Raw genomic sequence first — 24,017 nt, 5'->3', positions numbered from 1 at the left:
CGCTGAAGAATCCTTATGAAGTGGCAAAAAGCTTGTTGCAGACCAGAGGGTTGGGTGTGAGTTTTTTTTTCAGGAAACAGCAGCAGGAGACTGAACAGCTAATTAGGAAGGAGAAGTTGATTATTATAGTAATATCAAAACAAGCAACAAGAGCTTCTTTGGATCAATAAAAAGGAAGTGGGTAGTTAAATCTGGGAACCCTGGCGAGTGAACTAGTAGATTAATAGCAGGAAAGAAAGTAACAATTTGAACCAATATTTGGCATCAGTCTTTTGTTGGAGGATACTGCACACGTTGAAAGGGCGATATATGGGTTAGTTTCGAATAGTGTGGAAGAACTTGTAACAGTCCCTATACAAGAGGCAATAAAAATATATCAGTCAAATCCTCAGGACCTGTTGACCTTCACCTGACCATTTAATGGGAAATAGCTGCAGAGATGTTTACAGTAGTTCAAGTCATTCACAGCTAAATCCTGGGAGGAAAACTGCCAAGTTTGATATGATTCTCTTCTTTAAAAGTTGAGGGAGATTTAAAGCAGGAATCTGTAGCCCAGTTGGCTAAATATCTGCTTTTGGGTAGTTGCTGAAATTTATACTCAATGAACTAATCATTAAAAAACGCTTGTCTGTAATTAGACTAAATCAGCATGGTTTTATGGAAGAGAAATTTGCCAAATTTGAAAATTCTTCACAAATATAATGAACTATAAAAGAAGGGAACCTATAGATCTGGTGTGTTTTGATTTCCAGAGACTTGATAAGATGCCACATAAAAGACTGGAGCATAAGTGCTCACAGTACTGGTGGAAGTGCATTAACGTGAATTAAAGACTGACTATCCTGTAGAAGACATTCTCATGGAATGCCCTTTTCTGATGGAGATACTGTAATTGTTGTCACAGCTGTTAGCTGTGGTGGATTTAAGGGGAAAGTAGATGATACCAGAATCAGGATTATCATCTGACGGTGGACATGTGACATTTGTTGTTTTGTGGCACCAGTACAGTGCTATACATTAAAAGAATAAAAGTTACATTAATAAGTATATAAAAAAATAAATTAGCAGTTCAAAAAGACAACAAAATAGTGAGACAGTGTTCAAGGGTTCATGAACTGTTCAAAAATATGATGGTGGAGGGGAAGAACTTGTTCCTAAAACTTGTATGTATGTGTGTCTTCAGGCTCCTGTACCTCCTGATTGATTGTAGTGAAGAGAAGAAAGTATATCATGGTTGGTGAGAGTCCTTAATGATGGTTGCCACCTTATTGAAGATGTCTTTGATGGTGGGGATGCTATTGTCCAAAATGGTGCTGGCTGAGTTTACAACTCTCTGCAGTTTTTTTTGATCCTGTGCTTTGTTGCCTTCATACCAGGCAGAGATACAACCAGTCAGAATGCTACCTTCAGTATATCAGTAGAAATTTGCTAGAGTCTTTGGTGACATACCAAGCTTCATGAAGTATAGCCGTTTGCTGTATTTGTGATCTCAATTATTTGCTTTCAATGTTAATGATTTGAAGGATGGGTCAGAGTTTAACATATCTAAAGTTTGCTGATAACATAAAAATAAGTGGCCAAACATGCTGCACTGAGAAGGTTTGAACTTTGCAACATGAGATAGCTGGATGAGTGGTACATAAAAACTCATTAAATTGCCTGTAATGAAAGAACGTGCACTTTAGTAGGAAGAATCAAAAAGCAGGCATTTAGCTTAATGGAGACAATATAAGTACTGAATAGCAGTGTTATTTAACTGGCTGCTGAGTTTACTGATAGCTTTAACCTCTTGCTTCAGCAGTCTGAGGTACCCACCTACTTCAACCAGGCTTCAATTATATTGGTACACAAGAAGAATGTGGTAACCTGCCTCAATGAATAGCGCAGTAGCACCATAGGTCAACGGCAGATACCATTTCATTGGCTTTCCACCCAGCTCTGGAACATCTCAACAGTGAAGTTGTATACATCAGGATGCTCTTCATTGACTATAGCTCTCCATTCAATACTATCATTCCCTCAAAACTAATCAATAAACTCCAAGATCTGGGCCTCAATACTTCCTTTGCCTCCTTGTCCAACTCATCTCTTCCACAGTCACCATCAATACAGGTGCACCACAAGGCTGTGTTTGTTCCCCTGCTCTGTTCTGCTGTCATTATACTTATGACTATGAAGCTAAGTACAGCTCCAGTGCCACTGTTCTTTCTTTTTCAATCTTTTTATTGAATTTCATATATAAAAAAACATATTGTGAAATTGAATAGGTTATGGGTACATTAGACAGTTAAATTAGTAATAGAATAACAATTTCTTATTAAAATATCAGCAAAAAATAGTACATTAATCAATGTAACCTATATTAATTATACATGAAAAAAAACAAGAATAATCATCAAAAGAAGAAAAAAAAATTTTTTAAAAATGCAAGAAAAAAAAATATATTGAAAAAAAAACCTAAACTAAACTAACATGGGCAATAATAACAGTTTATATATATATATAGTGTCAAAAACTCCGGAACTCCATACCAGAACAAGAATAAAAAGAGAAAAGGTCTGGAAGAGATCAAATTAATTCATATGAAAGTGTCGAATGAACGGTCCCCAAGTTTCTTCAAATTTAATTGATGAATCGAAAATAGTACTTCTAATTTTTTCTAAGCTCAGACAAGAAATAGTTTGAGAGAACCACTGAAACGTGGTAGGAGGGTTTACTTCTTTCCAATTTTGTAATATAGACCTTTTGGCCATTAATGTTGCAAAGGCGATCATTCGTCTAATTGAAGGGGAAAACCGGTTACCATTCTCATTTGGTATACCAAAAATTGCAGTAATAAAATGAGGTTGTAAATCAATATTCCATATTGAGGAAATAATAGCAAATATGTCCTTCCAATAGTCATGTAAAGTGGGACATGACCAAAACATGTGGGTCAATGAGGCCACATCTAAATGACATCTGTCACATTGAGGGTTAATATGAGAATAGAATCAAGCAAGTTTATCTTTAGACATATGGGCTCTATGTACAACTTTAAATTGTAAAGCATGTTTAGCACATATAGAAGAAGAATTAACCATTTGTAAATTTTTTTCCCATTTTTCTGTTGATATATTGTATTGAAGTTCTTTTTCCCATTCTTGTTTAATTCTACCTGATATTTCTGGTTGTATTTTCATAATCATATTATAAACAAGAGCCACTAATCCCTTCTGACAAGGATTCAAGGTAAAAATCATATCTGAAAAGTCTATCATAGTTGAATTGGGGAAGGATGGTAGAACTTTATGTAAAAAAATTATGATTTGTAAGTATCTAAAAAAATTAGATTTAGTTAACTTAAATTTGTTGGAAAGTTGGTCGAAAGACATCAAACTACCTTCAAAAAAAAGATCTCGAAAACATATTATACCTTTCCTTTTCCATATGCTAAAAGCTTGATCTGTCAAAGAAGGTTTAAAAAAAGAAGTTAAGTAAGATAGGGCTATCTAGAACAAAGTTTTTCAGAGTAAAAAACTTACGAAATTGAAACCAAATTCGTAATGTGTGCTTGACAATAGGATTGGATAACTGTTTATTGAATTTAACTAAATCAGTAGGAAGAGAAGAACCAAGAACAGAGAATAGAGAATATCCTTGTGCATCATTGCATTCTAAATTTACCCACTGTGGGCACAATGGTGAATCCAAATCTAATTTCCAATATATTAAATTTCGAATATTATTCACCCAGTAGTAAAATCTAAAGTTAGGTAAAGCTAAACTACCATCTTTTTTAGATTTTTGTAACTGCCTTTTACTTAACCTGGGGTTTTTATTTTGCCATACAAATGAGGAAATTTTAGAATCAAAGTTATCAAAAAAAGATTTAGAAATAAAAATTGGTAAGGCTTGAAATAAATATAAAAATTTCGGTAAAATCATCATTTTAATAGCATTAATCCGGCCAACTAATGATAAAGATAAAGGAGACCATCTTGTAGTAAGTTGTTGAATCTGATGAAGCATAGGTAAAAAATTCAATCTGAATAAATCTTTATATTTCTTAGTAATTTTTATACCTAAATAAATAAAGTTATCAATAACAACTTTAAATGGTATCCTGTCATTCAATAAAGTTTGCGCATTTAAAGGGAATAATTCGCTCTTATCCAAGTTTAGTTTATAACCAGAAAATCTACCAAATTGAGCCAATAAGGATAAAATAGCGGGAATAGACCTGTCAGGATCGGAAATATATAACAACAAGTCATCAGCATAAAGTGATAACTTGTATAACTTCTCATTACGGGTAATACCAAAAATATTAGGGGATTCACGAATAGCAAAGGCTAAAGGTTCTAATGCAATATTAAATAATAAAGGACTTAATGGACAACCTTGTCTCGTACCACGAGATAATTGAATAAAAGGGGATCTGTAATTATTTGTAAGAACAGAAGCAACAGGTTTATAATAAATTAATTTAATCCATGATATAAAATTAGGACTAAAATTAAAATTTCTCAAGGCATTAAATAAGTATGTCCATTCAACTCTATCAAAAGCTTTTTCAGCATCTAATGAAATAACACATTCTGGGGTTGTGGGTGAAGAAGTGTAAATTATATTAATCAATTTTCTAACATTAAAAAAGGAATACTGGTTCCTAATAAAACCAGTTTGGTCTTCTGAAATAATTTGTGATAGTAACTTTTCTAATCTAATAGCTAAAATTTTTGTAAGAATCTTAGAGTCTACATTTAATAGCGATATAGGGCGATAAGATGCACATAGAGTAGGATCATTATCTTTTTTAAGAATTAGAGAGATAGTAGCTTCATAAAAAGACTGGGGTAGTCTCTTCTTAGTAAATGCATCATTAAAAATTTCACATAACCAAGGGGAAAGCAAAGAAGAAAAAGTTTTAAAGAATTCTATAATATAACCGTCAGGACCAGGAGCTTTCCCTGAGTTCATTGATGAGATAGCCTCTCCTATTTCAGCCATAGAAATAGGAGCATCGAACAAGCTCCGATCTTCATCTGTCAGTTTAGGAATATTCAAATTGTTAAAAAAATTATCCATCATGGATAGATTGCCATCAAATTCTGATTGATATAAAGATTTATAAAAATCTTGGAAAGTATTATTAATTTCTTTATGATCAGTAGTCAGATTACCGTCTTGTTTACGAATTTTAATAATTTGTCGCTTAGTCGAAATAGCTTTTAATTGGTTAGCTAACAATTTACCAGTTCGATCACTATGAATATAAAATTGAGCCCTAGTCTTAATTAATTGATTCTCAATTGAAGAGGATAATAGTAAACTATGTTCCATTTGAAGCTCAACTCTCTTCTTATAGAGTTCTTTGGTAGGAGTCACGGAATAAATCTTATCAATTTCTTTAATTTTTATCCACTAATAAAGCAATATCTAAATATCTTTGTTTTCTTTTACCGACAGAGTATGAGATAATTTGTCCACGGATAAAAGCCTTAAAAGAGTCCCAGAGTATTCCTCTGTCAATCTCTTCGGTATAGTTCATTGAAAAAAACAAGTCAATTTGCTGTTTTACGAAGGTGATAAATTCTGGATCTTGAAACAAAGTAGCGTTAAGTCTCCAAGATCTAGTATTATTGAAAGAGTCTGAAATCTTGATAGATAACTTCAAAGGTGCATGATCCGAAATGGCAATAGAGTCATATTTACAATCAGTAACATCTGTTAATAAACGATGATCAATAAGGAAATAATCAATTCTAGAATAACTGTGATAAACATGTGAGAAAAACGAAAATTCTTCATCTTTAGGGTTCAAAAACCGCCATATTTCAGTAATTCCCGAATCAACCATAAAGGAATTAATAAGTAAGGCTGATCTATTCGGAAAAATTCGAATAGGTTTAGATCTATCCATCGAAGGATTCAAACAACAGTTGAAATCTCCACCCATTATCAGCATATATTCATTTAGATTAGGGAGGGAAGTAAATAACTGTTTAAAAAATTCAGGGCAGTCAAAGTTTGGAGCATAAATATTAACTAGAGCCACTTTTCGATTGAAACGTGAGCCAGTTATCAACAAAAATCTGCCCTGTGGATCAGAAATAATTTCATGATGTGTAAACGAAATTGAGGGGTCTATAAAAATAGACACACCCCTAATTTTGGCGGTACAATTCGAGTGAAATTGTTGACCCTTCCAGAACCTAAAAAAGCGTTGATTATCCTCCCTCCTAATATGGGTCTCCTGTACAAAAATAATATTAGCATTTAGTCTATGGAATACTTTAAATTTTTTTTATGTTTAATTGGATGATTTAAACCATTAGTATTCCAAGAGATAAAATTAATAGACTTAACCATCATGACAATACTAATTGTATATATCATAAAAGGTTAAAAAAAAACATAACCCATAATTCAGGAGCAACCGGAGAACATGACACTTCAGCAATATTAATAATCTAAAGTTGGCCCATAATCTAAAAGCAAAAGCATGAAAAAAGATCCCTACCCCCTCCCCCAACCCCACGAAAAAAAGCCAAGCGGCAGGCGCACGAACTAATACTAATATTACCCCCATTTCAAGATGGCAACTTCATTAAAAGAAAGAAAAAAGACTACATAACACCCAGATATAAATACAGGGTTGTAAAAAGAAAGAATGTATCAATCAAAATGAAAAAATAATATAACAAAGCAAAAAAACATTAGTAAAAAAGGATAAACATTAAAGTTTAAACTAGTGTAATATACCTTTAAGAAAAGATTCCATATTCAGATACAAGAAAATGACTTTTCAAAAACAGAGACTTATGGGAAGAAGAAACGACATTTTGAAAAAACCATATTACGGAATATAAGTGTAAATTCACCAATCTATTAAAAAAAGGTAATCAAAAAGGATTAAAAAAAGGTCATCAAAAAAGGATCAAAAAAAGGATTCAAAAATCACCACAATATATATATATATAAAAAAAGGTCCAAAACATTCGTCCCATTTTCAAGTACAAGCAAATAAATACTTACGGAAAGCAAAGTCTTAAGGGAAGAAGAAACGACATCTTAAAAAATAAATCATTATTACAGAGTATTAACATGTATATCCAGTTCAGAAGAAAAGAATTAAGAAAGAAAAAAAAACATTGTAGTAAGATTAGAAGAGCTTCTATAAACCATGATAATAAAAAAAGACCAGGTCTACAGACCAAAATAAAAAGCTATACTACAGTTTCATAAGTTAAAGCCCAAAATGAAATGGCATTTTCTCTCCAAAAATTCTTCAACATAACACATAGTTCAGCTTGTACTAGAAGACCGATATTCTTTGACGAATTTCTTCGCTTCTTCCGGAGTATTAAAGAAACGCTGACTGTTGTCACTCAACGTAATTCTGAGATTCACTGGGTATTTTAAAGCTTGTTTAAGTCCAATCGAATGAATCTCTGCCATCACTGGTTTAAAAGCGATTCTCGCCTTCATTACGTCAAATGAATAATCTTCAACAATTCGAAACTTGTTGTTTCTGTGAGAAATCATACCTTTCTGACGAGCTAATCGGATTAAAAGCTCTTTCTCCCGAGGATAATGGAGGCGAACAATCACAGCTCGTGGTTTATCTCTCGAGATCGAAAATCTCGAAACTCTGTGAGCACGATCGATAGTAGGTTTAGCCCGCAAAGCGTCCTCACCGAAAATTTCCCACAATAAGTTAGAGAAATATTCAGTTAAGTCACCAGACTCAACATTTTCGGGAAATCCGATAATACGCAAGTTTTGTCTGTGAGATCGGTTTTCAAGATCGGTGATTTTAAACTTATTCTGCTCCACTATTTTAACGGTCGACCAAAGTTTCTCCTCCAAAGTTTCAATAGTACGTATTTTTTCACAAATTAACTTGTCAAGAGCTGCAAACTTTTCTTCATGCCATTCAATATCTGCTGCCTGCGATTGAAGCTTGGTATCAAACGATCTAACGACTTCTTCAAGCTCAGACATTTTTGCAGTAAGCTTATTTTCCATACTTGCAAATTTAGTATCCAGTTTAGTATCCAGAAGACTGGAGATTGCCTCAAGAGATGGAGGATCTTTAGACGATTTCTTAGATACAGACATTTTAAGTTTGAAAAGATTAAATCAAGTATTATTTTAAAAAAGAAGTAAATCGTGAATATCAACCCATGTAATTAAGTACGAAAAGATTTGATTAAAGGGTGATTATAGTTTAAAAAATGAAGAGCGCCCGAAGGCAGATGTCTACGTTGCCATCTTGAAACTCCACACACCCAGTGCCACTGTTGTGGGCTGAATCAGAGACGGTGATGAATATAGCATATAGGAAAGATATTAAGTATCTGGCTGAGTGGTGCCATAACACCAACTGCTCACTCAGTGTCAGTAAAACCACGCTTTAAAGTGCTGTCTCAAACTGGAGTGAGGTAACTTGAAGGGAAGTAGAATGCAATAGCAACCAACAAGTGTAGGGGTGGCACAAAGATGCAGGAGTTACAGGTGCTGCACCACAGCTCCAGCGATCTATAGTTTGGACCCTGCCCAAGATGCTGTCTGTGTTTGATGTTTGACCTGCATTGTCTCTGTTACATAGCTGGCATAGGTTTCCTCCCACATTCCCAAAGATGGATTGGTTAGTTCATTGGCTTCTATAAATTGCCATCTAGAGTGTTTGGCTGGCAGGAAAGCTGGCAGTTGATGAACATATGAGAGAATTAGTTAGAGGGAAATAATTTGAGGAAGGGGATTGTATTAGTGGAAATGTTGTTAGATGTATAGTTTGAATGGGCTGAATGGTCATCTTGTATGTTATAAGGAAATTGGAAGATATGACATTTTTTTTCACCGTGGTCAGAGGTGGAGACCTGCGTAAGGAAGATATTAAAGTGCCACAGGGGGTGCACCATCCCTGGTAGCACTATCTTCACCATGATGAGGTAAATCCCAGTGGCAAGGGTGATCCCAGGACAACCAGTCCTGCATCTTGGCTGCAGTAGGCTGCCGGGGTCCTTGGTCTGTTAAGGCCCGCCTATTGCGTGCCGCCAGTGCATTGCTTTTCTGTCAGGGTGTGCTCCCTTAGCCTTGTCTCAACAGACTTACCACAAGGCAATGGGACTATTTAGCCATAGCTGGGACAGTGGTTGACAGGTGTCAGGGCGTGTCCACACAGTGGTGGGCCTGCATGTCGCGTCTCTGGGGCCCACTACTGCTCCAAGATCCCCTGTAGCTTAGCCTGGGACCATAAGATATCTAGTTTCTGTTTGTAGCCCTGAGGAGGCACTGCAGGAGTCTTGGTGGTGGAGAGGCTCTGTACTGGCAGGAGGAGACTTACAAACTCGGCTCCTCTTTTCACCCTCTGTTGAGAAGGCTAGCCAGCGGCAATAGCTGTAAGCAGTGAGTAGCAAGCAGAGAGCACTATGCAGCATGTATCATGCACCAACTACAAGCACTACTGCACTAGACGCTTCACACACACCCAGTGAGCAAATACTCCCACCCACACAACTTCGAAAATGAATAAATCATAATGATAAGGAATGAGTTAAGCTAACACACTGTAGAAGTGCATTTGTCACCAGACATTTGCAAATTTCTACATGGAAAACATCCTTACTGGTTATATTATATGGGGTGGGGTGGTTTGCTGCTGCACAGGGTTGAAATAAGCTGCAGAGAGTTGTAACGTAGTCAACTCCATCATGGGCTCTAGCTTCTTTAGTATCCAGGACATCTTTAAGGATCCATGTCTCAAAAAGATTGCATCCATCATTAAGGGCCCCTATCACCCAGGCCGTGCCCTGATCTCATTGCCACCATCAGCAAAGACTACAGGAGCCTAAAGACACACGCAGCAATTCAGGAACAGCTTCCTCTCTGCCATCTGATTTCCAAATGGACATTGAATCCATGAACACTACCTCACTACTTTTTATTTTTATTTTTGTGCTACTTATTTAACTTTATGCATGTATACTTTAATTCAGGTTTTTGGTCTATTATTATTTATTGCATTGTACTGCTGCTGGAAAGTGCAAATTTTACAAAATATGCCACTGATATTAAACCTGATTCTGATGTGTGTGCTCATTGAAGTATAAAATGTTGTTTTAAATTAAGTTGGTGAGTTGATAAGACATGGATGCAACAATACAGACTTGTGGCTTGGCCGGGGCTCAGAGCTGGAAGCTAACAAGATCATTTGTAAATATTGTAGGTGTAAAAACTGGGAGAAAAGTGGAAGATAGCGGATAGTTTCACAGATACCACAAGAGCTAGAGCAAATGAGCATGTATGAAGATGGCGTAGAAATGTAGAAATTCAGATTCCATTGAAGCTGTCAGGCTTGCTTGGATCTCCAGCATTTGCAGATTTTCTCTTGTTTGTGATTCTCTCTGCTTTTCAATTTGCTTCATCACCCTCTGAGCCCCTTCTCTTCTCCAAATGTACTTCCCCAAACGCCTCTTAGATGTTGCAATTATACCCACCTCGACCACTTTTTCTTGTACCTCATTCCAGATACTCACTACCCTTCTGTATAAAATAAGTTACTGCTTAGATTATTGTGCAAGGCACAAGTAAACTCCATTACTTTTTCTGAATTGACTGTCATCTTAAAACCTTGCTTTTCATAGGAATCACTGATAAACGGTATTTAAGGTAAAGAGCAGGAGAGTTAGGATTTGAAAAATTTTATTTTCATCCAAAGATGTTTGAATTCTTTGATGTGCTGCCTGCTCATAGTGGCAACAGATACTCTTGTATTAAAAAAGTACTTCGGATAAATGTGTCAGATGTCATGGCACCAAAAGTTACTGGTGAAATGTGTGAAAATGGGCAATTTCTGGGCAGCATGGATACAGTAGGCAGTATGATCTGTTCCTGTGCCATCTATATAGTTCTCTGAGTGTGAGAGGACTCACGGATAATGAGGTGGGACATCATAAAATCAAAACAGTAGTAGGCCAAAATGTGTCTTGAACCTCTGTTTCATTTAGCAAATTGTATCTGTTTTTGTATCCAAACTTCCTCTATTCACTTAGCATCCAAAAGTCTATTGATCTTCGCTTTGAAAATTCTCAACAATTAATTATCCATTTCCTTTGGTAGAGAATTTCTGAAATTTATAATCTTATGCTTAAAGTAATCCCTTTTCATCTTCGACTAAAGTGGCCAATTCTATTCGTTTGTTCATATTTCTGCCGTCAGACTTGCAGCCAAATTTCTGTCCATGTTTGTATGCCACCCAACTCCGTGAGCTCATATGAAATAGTTTCATGTGTATTCTTAGTCAAGGTTCCAGATTGTTTGAAGTCATTTCCAAGACACAAGTGTAATGGGGTACGAAATAATTGTAATGCTGGATCAAATGCAACACAAGAAAAAACAATAAGACAAACAACACAATAGTCCTTACATTGATTCAACACAGCCTCTTTGATAGGGGTGGGACGTCCCAATCCCATGAGGATTGGTGGGATCCTTCATGATGTAACTGGCCCTTTTCTGGCATCTTTCTGTAAATTTGTCCTTGATGGCAGGTAGGCTGGTTCCATTTTTGTCCATGCAATGATGCTGCTTGGTAGGACACTCGCTGCTGTGCATTTGTAGAATGACATGAGTATAGATGTGCATAGTCCAGCTCCCTTCAACATCCTCAGAAAGTAGAAACGTGTGTGAGCTTTCCTGATTGTACAGAATGTGTCTGGGACCATGAGAGTTTGAAACTGCTCACAGTTTCCACAGCTGTGCTGCCGATGTAAAGAAGGATGTGAGTGGTGCGAGTTCTTTTGAAGTCAAAAGCCTTTTGATATTTTGATGTATTAACACATTGCATTCTTAATTAGATTCATCCTTTAATAAAATCCAGCTGATTCTGCTTAATCACATTCTGATTTTCTTTGCACTTTTAACCACGTGCTTCATAATGGACTTCAGCATTTTGCCAGCAGCTACCATCAGGTTAAGTAATCTCTGGTTCCTTGTTTTCTCTCTTCAAGTAGTCTTTTCTTTTAGTTCTTAACTTCTGAAGTACATTTTGTTTAGTTGTATTAGCTATTTTAAGGTTCTCTCTGATATTTCTATTACATTTCTGCAGTATCTAGTGTGCTGGGGACTCTTTAATCTTATTAAAAATTAAGTGAAATCCTTCCTATAGAGAAAAATAAAAACTTAAAAGCATATATACTGCAATTATTATTATAGATTTTTTATCAAAGTACTTTCTAGATCTTTAGTGGGTGCTAAATTCAGGGATAGGTTGCAATAATTTCATTATTTAAAAGTGTGGTTTTTAAAAGGCAGGAATTGTATGCATAGGTTTCATCATTCAAATAAGGAATAGGGTGAGCAAAGTTTTTGTAGTTCTGCCACTAGAAATATGATGTACCCATCAGGAAAGATTACATAGATTGCATTTTTCTGTTGGAGAAATGGTGACCCTTATCCAAGTTTTCAGAAGTAAGAAACATTTTCATAGCTTAGGAATATTTTCACTTGATTTCCAATCAAACTGCGAATTCCAAATAAAACAATGGTCTAGTAATTGTGTGGATGTTGAACTCACTATTGCTGAGAGTTTTTGATTAAATTATAAAGATATGTTTAAAGGGGAGATAGAAAAAACATGAGATGGAATGGACGAGAATGTTAGGCAAATGGAGGAAATATGAATGGAAGCTCAAGTAGCGCACATGTTTTTGTGAGTAAGATTAGGAAATTAGCCCGCTGAAGGCAGTTTTGAGGTTATCTGAGCACCAGTCTATTTTCTGTCACTCGGTATTTTTATGTGCTGCCTTATTAAATACATTCTGATATTTTGATGCATTGGTACCAGATAAACACATTTAAATATTGTTGTAATGTTGCATCTTCACATAGTAATCTTAATTAGATTCATCCATTAATTAAAACCTGATCAAATTTAGTTTAATTACTGACGAAGTTTCCTTCCTGTCTCTCTGGTTGAGGATGGCTTGTTTTCAGTCCAGTTACATGTGTCTTGAGGTTCCTGAAGAGAAGCTTGAAGGAAACACAGATTCTGCAGATTCTTCCACATTCACATATGAGATCCCGTTACATACTCAGACCTCTGCAGAATGCTTCTGCACCATTTCAAGAGGTCATGAATCTGTAAGGATATTGTATTTCCTCGGGAAGACCTTGAGGGCATTCTTAAAATGTTTTCAGTCCCCTTGGAAGTTTTCTGCAGTGACAGAGTTCAGAAGTAAAATTCTTATTTCTGGACTCTGGTATGAGGCAAGTGCTGCCCACTGGAGCTGGTTATGTTGAGAGTCCTGATGCTTGGGATCTTGGCCAGGGAGATGATATTGCTATTGTTTTGCCTATTCTGCTTTTGATTTGGAGGAATTTGTCGAGTTTTCTTTGATACTTCTCCAGTGGTTTGAGTTTCTTCCTGTAGATTGCCCTGTTTCCAAAGCATAGAGGAAGGCAGGTACGCCATGTAGACCATCATCGTTGTTCAGTCTTGGTCTTGGAACACTGATTTCCTCAATGGGCCAAAGGCTACATTAGAGATGCCTGTGAATTTTGCAATCCATATCTGCCTTGGCAGTGTGATGTTCTCTGCATACAAATAACTGAAAAAAAGAACATAAGAAAATGGGAACAAGAACATGGCACTTGGTCCCTCGAGCCTGCTCCACCTTCTTTATGATCATGACTGATACGACTTGGGCCTCATCTCCTCTCCTGTGCCAGTTGCCCTTAACCCTTAATAAACTGTAAATTCAAAAATATATTTCCTTTCTTAGTGATGACACCACTGTCATAGGCTGAATCAAAGGTGGTGATGAATCAGCATATACAAGGGAGACTGAAATTCTGGCTGAGTGATGTCATAACAACAGCCGCTCACTCAATGTCAGCAAGATCAAGGAGCTGATTATAGTCTTCAGGAGAAGGAAACCAGTAGTTTGTGAGCCAGTCTTCATCAGAGGTGGAGAGGATCAGCAACCTTAAATTCCTAGATGTTGTTATTTCAGAGTACCTGTCCTGGGCCCAGCACATATATGCAATTATGAAGAAAGCACGACAGCATCTCTACTTCCTTAGGAGTTTGCAGAGATTCAGTATGTCATCTAAAACTTTGACAAACTTCTATAGATGAGTAGTGGAGAGTATATTGACTGGCTGCATCACAGCCTGGTATGGAAATACCAATGCCTTTGAACAGCAAATTCTACAAAAAGTAAAAAAATCCAGCATGGGTAAAACTCTCTCAATCATTGAGCACATCTACATGAAACGTTGTTACAGGAAAGCAGCATCCATCATCAGAGACCCCCACCATGAAGGACATGCTCTATTCTTGCTTCTGCCTTCAGGAAGGAAGTACACGAGCCTTAGGACTCGCATCACAAGGTTTAGGAACAGTTATTACCCTTCAACTATTGGGCTCTTGAACAAAGAGGATAATATCGCTCAGCTTCACTTGCCCCATCATTGAAATGTTCCCACAATAAATAGATTCACTTTCAAGGACTCGTCATCTCATGTTCTCGATACTTATCACTTATTTATTTAAATTATTGTTTCTTCATTTTGCACTTGCACAGTTTGTTGTCTTTTGTACTCCGGTTGAAAGCCTTAGCTTGGCAGTCGTTCATTGATTTTGTTATGATTACTATCCAATAGATTTATTGAGTATGCCCACAAGAAAATGAATCTCATGGTTGTAAGTGTTGACATATTTGTACTTTGATAATAGAATTTACTTTGTACTATGTAAATACCTACAACAATGATTTGAGCATCAACAACTCTGTAGGGTAGGGGATTTCAGAGATTCATCACCCTCTGTGATGCAGCTTCCCCTTCAGCTGGTGGATCAACTCTGCTGCGGCAGGAATATTGTAGGATGAGAATGGAGAGGAGGGCCGAGTATGTGGTAAATGTTAGAGTAGTGCTGATAGATTTATGAGGGAAGCCAAATCTGGAAAATGTCTTCATAATTTCTTTTATTCAACAGTCAAAAGCTTCTAAAATCAGTCACAGTGGTTGTTGACATCTGTATTTTTATGTATTTATCAAATGGTGAAGACGATGTCCAATGTGTCTGTTGATGGATGCAGTCCGGATGAAGATAGTAAATGAGAAAACACAATAAATCTAGCAAGATGCCAATGATTGCACCGTCTTAGAGAATTATTCTTCTGCCCTTCGCACACCCCTCCCAGACTGTAACCACCCCATACCCTCTTCCAGATGATGTCTCGGGTACATCGGATTTCATATGCTCCATAAACCCTGTTACTTTTCAACTATTTTATGTGCCTTTCATCCTCTTACTGTGTTACATAGAAACATAGAAAATAGGTGCAGGAGTAGGCCATTCGGCCATTCAAGCTTGCACCGCCATTCAGTATGATCATGGCTGATCATCCAACTCAGAACCCTGTACCTGCTTTCTCTCCATACTCCCTGATCCCTTTAGCCACAAGGGCCATAACTAACTTCCTCTTAAATATAGCCAATGAACCAGCCTCAACTGTTTCCTGTGGCAGAGAATTCCACAGACTCACTACTCTCTGTGTGAAGAAGTTTTTCCTCATCTCGGTTCTAAAAGGCTTCCCCTTTATCCTTAAACTGTGACCCCTCGTTCTGGACTTCCCCAACATCGGAAACAATCTTCTTGCATCTAGCCTGTCCAATCCCTTTAGAATTTTATACATTTCAATAAGATCCCCCCTCAATCTTCTAAATTCCAGTGAGTATAAGCCTAGTCGATTCAGTCTTTCTTCATATGAAAGTCCTGCCATCCCAGGAATCAATCTGGTGAACCTTCTTTGTACTCCCTCTATGGCAAGAATGTCTTTCCTTAGATTAGGGGACCAAAACTGCAAACAGTACTCAAGGTGTGGTCTCACCAAGGCCTTGTACAACTGCAGTAGAACCTCCCTGCTCCTGTACTCAAATCCTTTTGCTATGAATCCCAACATACCATTTGCCTTTTTCACCGCCTGCTGTACCTGCATGCCCACCTTCAATGACTGGTGTACAATGACACCCTGGTCTTGTTGCACCTCCCCTTTTACTAATCAGCCACCATTCAGATAATAATCTGTTTTCCTGTTCTTGCAACCAAAGTGGATAACCTCACATTTATCCACATTAAGTTGCATCTGCCATGAATTTGCCCACTCACCTAACCTATCCAAATCACCCTGCATCCTCTTAGCATCCTCCTCACAGCTAACACCGCCACCCAGCTTCATGTCATCCGCAAACTTGGAGATGCTGCATTTAATTCCCTCATCTAAATCATTAATATATATTGTAAACAACTGGGGTCCCAGCACTGAACCTTGTGGTACCCCACTAGTCACTGCCTGCCATTCTGAAAAGGTCCCGTTTACTCCCACTCTTTGCTTCCTGTCTGCCAACCAAATCTCTATCCACATCAATACCATACCCCCAATACCGTGTGCTTTAAGTTTGCACACTAATCTCCTGTGTGGGACCTTGTCAAAAGCCTTTTGAAAATCTAAATATACCACATCCACTGGCTCTCCCCTATCCACTCTACTAGTTACATCTTCAAAAAATTCTGTAAGATTCGTCAGACATGATTTTCCTTTCACAAATCCATGCTCACTTTGTCCGATGATTTCACCTCTTTCCAAACGTGCTGTTATCACATCTTTGATAACTGACTGTAGCATTTTCCCCACCACCAATGTCAAACTAACCGGTCTATAATTCCCCGGTTTTTCTCTCCCTCCTTTTTTAAAAAGTGGGGTTACATTAGCCACCCTCCAATCCTCAGGAACTAATCCAGAATCTAAGGAGTTTTGAAGAATTATCACTAATGCATCCACTATTTCTTGGGCTACTTCCTTAAGCACTCTGGGATGCAGACCATCTGGCCCTGAGGATTTATCTGCCTTTAATCCCTTCAATTTACCTAACACTACTTCCCTACTAACATGTATTTCCCTCAGTTGCTCCATCTCACTAGACCCTTGATCCCTTACTATTTCCGGAAGATTATTTATGTCCTCCTTAGTGAAGACAGAACCAAAGTAGTTATTTAATTGGTCTGCCATGTCTTTGTTTCCTATGATCAATTCACCTGTTTTTGACTGTAAGGGACCTACATTTGTCTTGACCAATCTTTTTCTTTTCACATATCTATAAAAGCTTTTACAGTCAGTTCTTACGCCAGCTTTCTCTCATAATCTTTTTCCCCTTTCCTAATTAAGCCCTTTGTCCTCCTCTGCTGGTCTCTGAATTTCTCCCAGTCCTCAGGTGTGCCGCTTTTTTTTGCTAATTTATATGTTTCTTCTTTGGACTTGATACTATCCCTAATTTCCCTTGTCAGCCACAGGTGCACTACCTTCCCTGGTTTATTCTTTTGCCAAACTGGGATGAACAATTGTTGTAGTTCATCCATGCGATCTTTAAATGCTTGCCATTGCATATCCACCGTCAACCCTTTAAGTATCATTTGCCAGTCTATCTAAGCTAATTCACGTCTCATACCTTCAAAGTTACCCTTCTTTAAGTTCAGAACCTTTGTTTCTGAATTAACTATGTCACTCTCCATCTTAATGAAGAATTCCACCAAATTATGGTCACTCTTACCCAAGGGGCCTCGCACGACAAGATTGCTAACTAACCCTTCCTCATTGCTCAATACCCAATCTAGAATGGCCTACTCTCTAGTTGGTTCCTTGACATGTTGGTTCAGAAAACCATCCCGCATACATTCCAAGAAATCCTCTTCCTCAGCACCCTTACCAATTTGGTTCACCCAATCTATATGTAGATTGAAGTCACCCATTATAACTCCTGTTCCTTTATTGCACACATTTCTAATTTCCTGTTTAATGCCATCCCCAACCTCACTACTACTGTTAGGTGGCCTGTACACTACTCCCACCAGCATTTTCTGCCCCTTATTGTTATGCAGTTCTACCCATATCGATTCCACATCCTCCAGGCTAATGTCCTTCCTTTCTATTGCATTAATCTCCTCTCAAACCAGCCATGCTACCCCACCTCCTTTTCTTTCCTGTCTGTCCCTCCTGAATATTGAATATCCCTGGATGTTGAGCTCCCATCCTTGGTCACCCTGGAGCCATGTCTCTGTGATCCCAACTATATCATATTCATTAATAACTATCTGCACATTCAATTCATCCACCTTGTTACAAATGCTCCTCACATTGACACACAAAGCCTTCAGGCTTGTTTTTACAACACTCTTAGCCCTTACACAATTATGTTGAAAAGTGGCCCTTTTTGCTTTTTGCCTTGGATTTGCCTGCCTGTCACTTGTACTTTTCACCTTACTACTTTTTGCTTCTACCGTCATTTTACACCCCTCTGTCTCTCTCTGCACTTGTTCCCATCCCCCTGCCACACTAGTTTAAATCCTCCTGAACCAATGTCCCAGTCCAGCCCAAGTGCAGACCATCCTGTTCATACCAGTCCCACCTCCCCCAGAACTGGTTCCAATGCCCCAGAAATTTGAATCCCTCCCCCTTGCACCATTTTTCAAGCCACGTATTCATCTGAAATATCCTCCTATTTCTACTCTGACTAGCACGTGGCACTGGTAGTAATCCTGAGATTATTACCTTTGTGGTCCTACTTCTTAGTTTATCTCCTAACTCCCTAAATTCACCTTGTAGGACCTCATCCCGTTTTTTACCTATATCGTTGGTACCTATGTACACCATGACCACTGGCTGTTCACCCTCCCACTCCAGAATGTCCTGCAGCTGCTCAGAGACATCCTTGACCCTTGCACCAGGGAGGCAACATAACATCTTTGAGTCTCATTTGCGGCCGCAGAAAGGCCTATCTATTCCCCTTACAATCGAATCCCCTATCACTATAGCTCTCCCACTCCTTTTCCTTCCCCCCTGTGCCGCAGAGCCACCCATGGTGCAATGAACTCGGCTGCTGCTGCCTTCCCCTGGTGAGCCATCTCCCCCAACAGTATCCAAAACAGCATATCTGTTTAGGAGGGAGATGACCTCAGGGGACTCCTGCACTACCTGCTTACTGCTACGCTGTCTAGTGGCCACCTTTCTGCCTGTGTAGCCTTTACCTGCGGTGTGGCCAACTCACTGAACGTGCTATCCACGACTTTCTCAGCATCGTGGATGCTCCAGTATGAATTTAATTGCAGCTCCAGACGCTCAATGTGGTCTGCCAGAAACTGCAGTTGGACACACTTCCTGCACACATAGCGGTCAGGGACACCGGAAGTATCCATGATTTCCCACATGCTGCAGGATGAACAAACCACGGGGCTAATCTCAGCTGCCATGACCTACCCAATACTTGCCTCAACTTTTGAAACTTTCTCCTTTTAAAGGAACTTACCCGGTCTTACCTCACTTGGAGTGAAGCTCGTCCTCAGCCACTGCTCGCCAAAGCCTCTTGAGACAAAGCCTTCCTACTCTGTCCCCCTCTACTCTGTCACCCGCTCCATCTAACTCTTCTCTTTAAATACTCCTGCTGCCTCACGGTCCAACTTACATGCGCTTGCATAGTCGTGCCCCCGTTAAACTGCCGAAGAAAATGTTGAGGAAACATTGAACGTGTACCAGATAGCATGCTGTGGGATGGAATCAATGACACTAATGTTGAAGATAAGTGTTGAAGAACATCATATTTTAGCCTTGTTCTATTTCTGTGTTTCTGTTTTTCAAGTCCAAGCAGCATTAATTAGTTCTTGGATCTTCTGGTTGGTCTTATCAGTATGAATGTCAGGATTGTCTCAAAGAGAAATACAGAAATCCATGAAAGTCTGACAATCTTGCCATGATTCTAAAGCAGAGGTATAATTCATGACCCATACCCCACCCCCCCATCCCTGTGACTTGCCCTCTTTTCATCAATGCTATCAACGAGGAGAAACAGGAACTTGAAGATGTATACTCAACTCAGCATTTTAGGAACAGCTTCTTCCCTTGTGCCACTAGATTTCTGAAGTGTTCACAGACTATTTTTCTCACTTTTTGCACTATATATTTATTAAGTTTATATATTCTCCGTGTAATTTGTAGTGATTTTTATGTATTGCACTATATTGCTGCAACAAATTTCACAACATATGAGAGTGATGATAAGCCAGATTCTGTATTTTCTTGTAACTGCAGCAACTGCACATCTCTGTCGAAACGAAGCTAGTACTGTAGCATGCTTTATTAATATCCTCCACTGAAAGCTTCTATTGGATAATAAGACCATAAGCCATACAGTACTGTATAAATTAAAAAAAAACTAGGGTGCCCAAAACTTGCACAGTACTGTATTTGTTAACGTAGAGCATAGAGCGTGTTTGTAAATCTGACAGGAGCAAACAATGTTGGAAATGGTGAGGGTGGAGTGCCTCGGGAGGTGGATTGGAGTGTGTGCAGACACACCCAGCCCTGAGACGGCAGGCAAGCTCATGTGATTCCGAACTATTGTTTTACTGATCATTATAGAGTGTCTCTCTGGTGCTTCCTGCTTCCTCCCCTCTCTATTCTCCTTTTCCCAACCATGATTTCTCTCTCCCTGACCCCTTCCAACTCTTAGTCCACAATAGAGACCCATATCAGAATTAGGTTTACTATCACTCACATGTCATAAAATTTATTTTTCTTTCTGGGAGCAATACAGTGCAATATGTAAAATTACTACAGTGCTGTGCAAATGTTTTAGGCACACTAGCTATATATATGTTCCTAAGACTTTTGCACAATACTGTAAGAGTAGAGTTAGGCCATTCGGCGCATCAATTCTGCTCCACCATTTCATCATGGCTAATTTATTATCCCTCTCAACCCCATTCTCCTGTCTTCTCCATGTAACCTTTGACACCCTTACTAATCAACCTTTTTTCCAGGTGAGGCAACACTTCACCTGTGAATCTTCTGTATCTGCTTCTCTCATTGTGGCCTCCTCTACATTGGTGAGACTCGATGTAAATTGAGTACCGTTTTGTTGAGCACCTCCACTCCATTCACCGAAAGGGGAATTTTCCAGTGGCCAACCATTTTAATTCCTATCCGCATTTCCATTCCAACATGTTGGTGTATGGCCTCCTCTTTTGTGGGGAGAGAGCAGGAGCGGGGTACTGATTGTGGATGATCAGCCATGATCACATTGAATGGCGGTGCTGGCTTGTAAGGGCAGAATGTCCTACTCCTGCACCTATTGTCTATTGTCTTTTGCCACGATGAGGCCACTCTCAGGGTGGAGGGGCAACACCTCATATTCTGTCTAGGTAGCTTCCAACCTGATGGCATGAACTTTGATTTCCCCTTCTGTTTTTTTTTCTTCACCCTTTCCTCTTCTATTCCACATTCTGACTGCTTATTTCTTCTCTTCACCTGACTATCACCTCCCCCTGGTGGCCCTTCTCCCATGGTCAACTGTCTGCTCCCAGCACGTTATTTAACTTTCTCACATTCTTGACTTTACCTGTCACCTTCTAACTAATCCTTCTATTCACCCCCCATCATTTTATTCTGGTGTTTTCCTCTTCCTTTCCAGTCCTGAAGAAGGTTCTTGGCCCAAAACATCAATTGGTTATTAATTTCCCTAGATGCTACCTGAGGCGTAGATTCCTCCAGCATTTTGTGTGTGAACTTCCGCTTTAAATACACCTATCGACTTGTTTGTGGCAATGAATTCCAAAGATTTTCCCTCCTTTGGTTAAAGAAATCTCTCTTTAGAATAGAAAGGATTGCAAGTATTTGGTCGGTTTTATGATAGGTTAATCAACATAATGAATTTAGTTAACTGTGTTTCAGCGTTGCAGTAATTCTGTTAACTTTATCTTGGTGTTAATTCAACATGACATTTGATACAGGCAGAAGGCATTTCTTTATAGGAACTAGCGTTGTTGATTTGATTAGCTGAAATGCAATGAATGCAGCCTGTTTATTTCTTTGTATGCAGATCCATGAAAAAACATCAGTTTTTAAGTCTGTTACAAATTGGTTATTTTCACTGTGTAAAATTGTACTTTTTAAGAGACTGTTATAATCAGAAAACCTGCACATTTTAATGTAAGTACATCTGCCCCATTTGCACAAGGTAGTAAATTTGGGCTGTTGGTTAGACATACCAGAGACTTACTTAAAATTGTTTTGTTGATTTTTTTCGAATTCCTCACTGGACTGTTCAATACAAAACTTGAGCAGTTGTTTAAGATGTGGAAATTTCCAAAAGAACAGCTTTTAAAGTTTATTTCCATGTGTGCAAAAAGCACAAAAACCTTTGTAGATTTGCAAATGAAGTTAGAAAAACTTGAGTGTAGGTGCCAGGAAATTGACATTTGCTTCTCCTGAGAATGTACTAATATGGTTGATTAATTTGCTTCACCAGTTCTACTTGAAAAATATATCCAGTTGAAGTCTAACCTTTTTGAGTCAGGCTGATGTTGAATCAAAACAAGGTGCTTAAAGACACAAATGCTATTTGATAAATGTCACCATGTTACTGTAAATTAAGTGAGCTTGTGATGTTTTTTCTTTTGTTAAACCTTTTACTATTAAAATGAGTTTACTGGGAGAAAAGAAGCAAGTGCCAAAAAGTTTCTTCATTTGTCTTCACTCTTCACTTTTTTGGAAGTTTAATGTTTTAGGATGTAGTTTAAAATGTGCAAAAATATCTTAAAATAGGATTGCAGATTATGGAACGTAGCTAGCCTGCTTACTCAGGGCAAGTCCCCAACAAAGCAACATGATTATCACCAAATTTGGTTTAGGGATGAATATTGTCCAGGACCTGGGATAATTTCTCTGCTCCTCTTTCAGGTGGGAAGTCGAAGTTGTCTTGATTTAATTACGTATCTGAATGGTTGATTAATCCCTTTGTGGTGTATCTTGCCAGCATACTCTGCTTTCTTTGCTTTTCCTTTAGTTCTTCATTTTCACATATAACTTTTAAATGATCAGCAAACTGACATGCTGTTACTGAGACTAGATGATCCACCCACATGCAAGTGTTATAATAGAATTGAAGTGGGTGAGTGTCTATATGATTGAACAATCACAATGTCTGGTGGGTAAGATTTAGTTGTGGCTTTTTGACCAAGAGTTGTATAAATGTTTGAAAGTGAAAGAGAGTTGTGGGATGATCAGAAAAAACTCTGGGAATGGGATTGAAAAGATTTGCATGAGTTTCTCCATGGGTAGATGCCCATGATTTGAATGTATTTTCAAGTTTGAGTTGTGCTCGAACCAACTCAATTGCATTTGTATTTTGCTAGCAAAGCCAATATTAATTGTCCATAACTGTTGCCCTTCCAATGAGATGCTTGTGATGGTAGTTCATGATCAACTGGATGACTGGTTTCTGAGTGAATTGCAGAATAGTTACAGTGTGGGTGGAGACCATTCGGCTGTGGTTGTATCTACCGGTTCTAGTAAGATTCATCCTACTAGAAATTAATCTGGTTCCACCACTACACTTGGCATTACTTCCATATCTTAACTACAATAAAACCTGGACAATCCATTATCCTATTGTTTGGAAACATTTATGGTTTGACATTTGGCTCACTGGAGTCACATTTACAAACTCCTTTTAGACTTTTGGGGACCCCAGCTGCACCCTCTTCAATTAAGCTCACAGAGACCTACTTTATGCATACCTTTAAGGACACAGGAACCCTGTTCCTGAGCTCCCTTTAATAAAAAAAAAGGACCCTTTTCCCAGGATTATTTAAAAAATACTGGGGCCCCTTTAAATTCAGAGGGTTATTATTCCCACAAGAATTTTAAGTGCATCAGTTCCCTGCTTCCTACACACTTTTAAATTTATTGTGTTTTGTTTCATGTGCTCTCTTTAAATTTGTCTGCTTTGCTAGAAAATTTATTATACTCCCATGTAAAATCTGAAAATGGATAATGAAATGTAATTGATGTCTTAATGGGAGTAATGTCCACTTGTCAGTAGTATTTACCAATCGGACATCATAAATGTCCATGGGTGCTGGATTATTAAAGGTTTACTGTATTCACAATAGGTTGGGAAAACAGTTTCCT

At 38.2% G+C, this 24,017-nt stretch overlaps 1 protein-coding gene across 1 annotated transcript in view; it reads left to right on the top strand.

Annotated features, from left to right (window-relative positions):
• The window catches only part of prkar2aa (protein kinase, cAMP-dependent, regulatory, type II, alpha A), a 336,630-nt gene that overhangs the window by 227,160 nt on the left and 85,453 nt on the right, over positions 1 to 24,017 (top strand). The window lies entirely within an intron of this gene.

Source organism: Hypanus sabinus, chromosome 19 (assembly GCF_030144855.1).
Source record: "Hypanus sabinus isolate sHypSab1 chromosome 19, sHypSab1.hap1, whole genome shotgun sequence".
NCBI lineage: Eukaryota > Metazoa > Chordata > Chondrichthyes > Myliobatiformes > Dasyatidae > Hypanus > Hypanus sabinus.
Note: the sequence above shows the minus strand (reverse complement) of the source record. Positions and strands in the feature narration are given on the sequence as shown.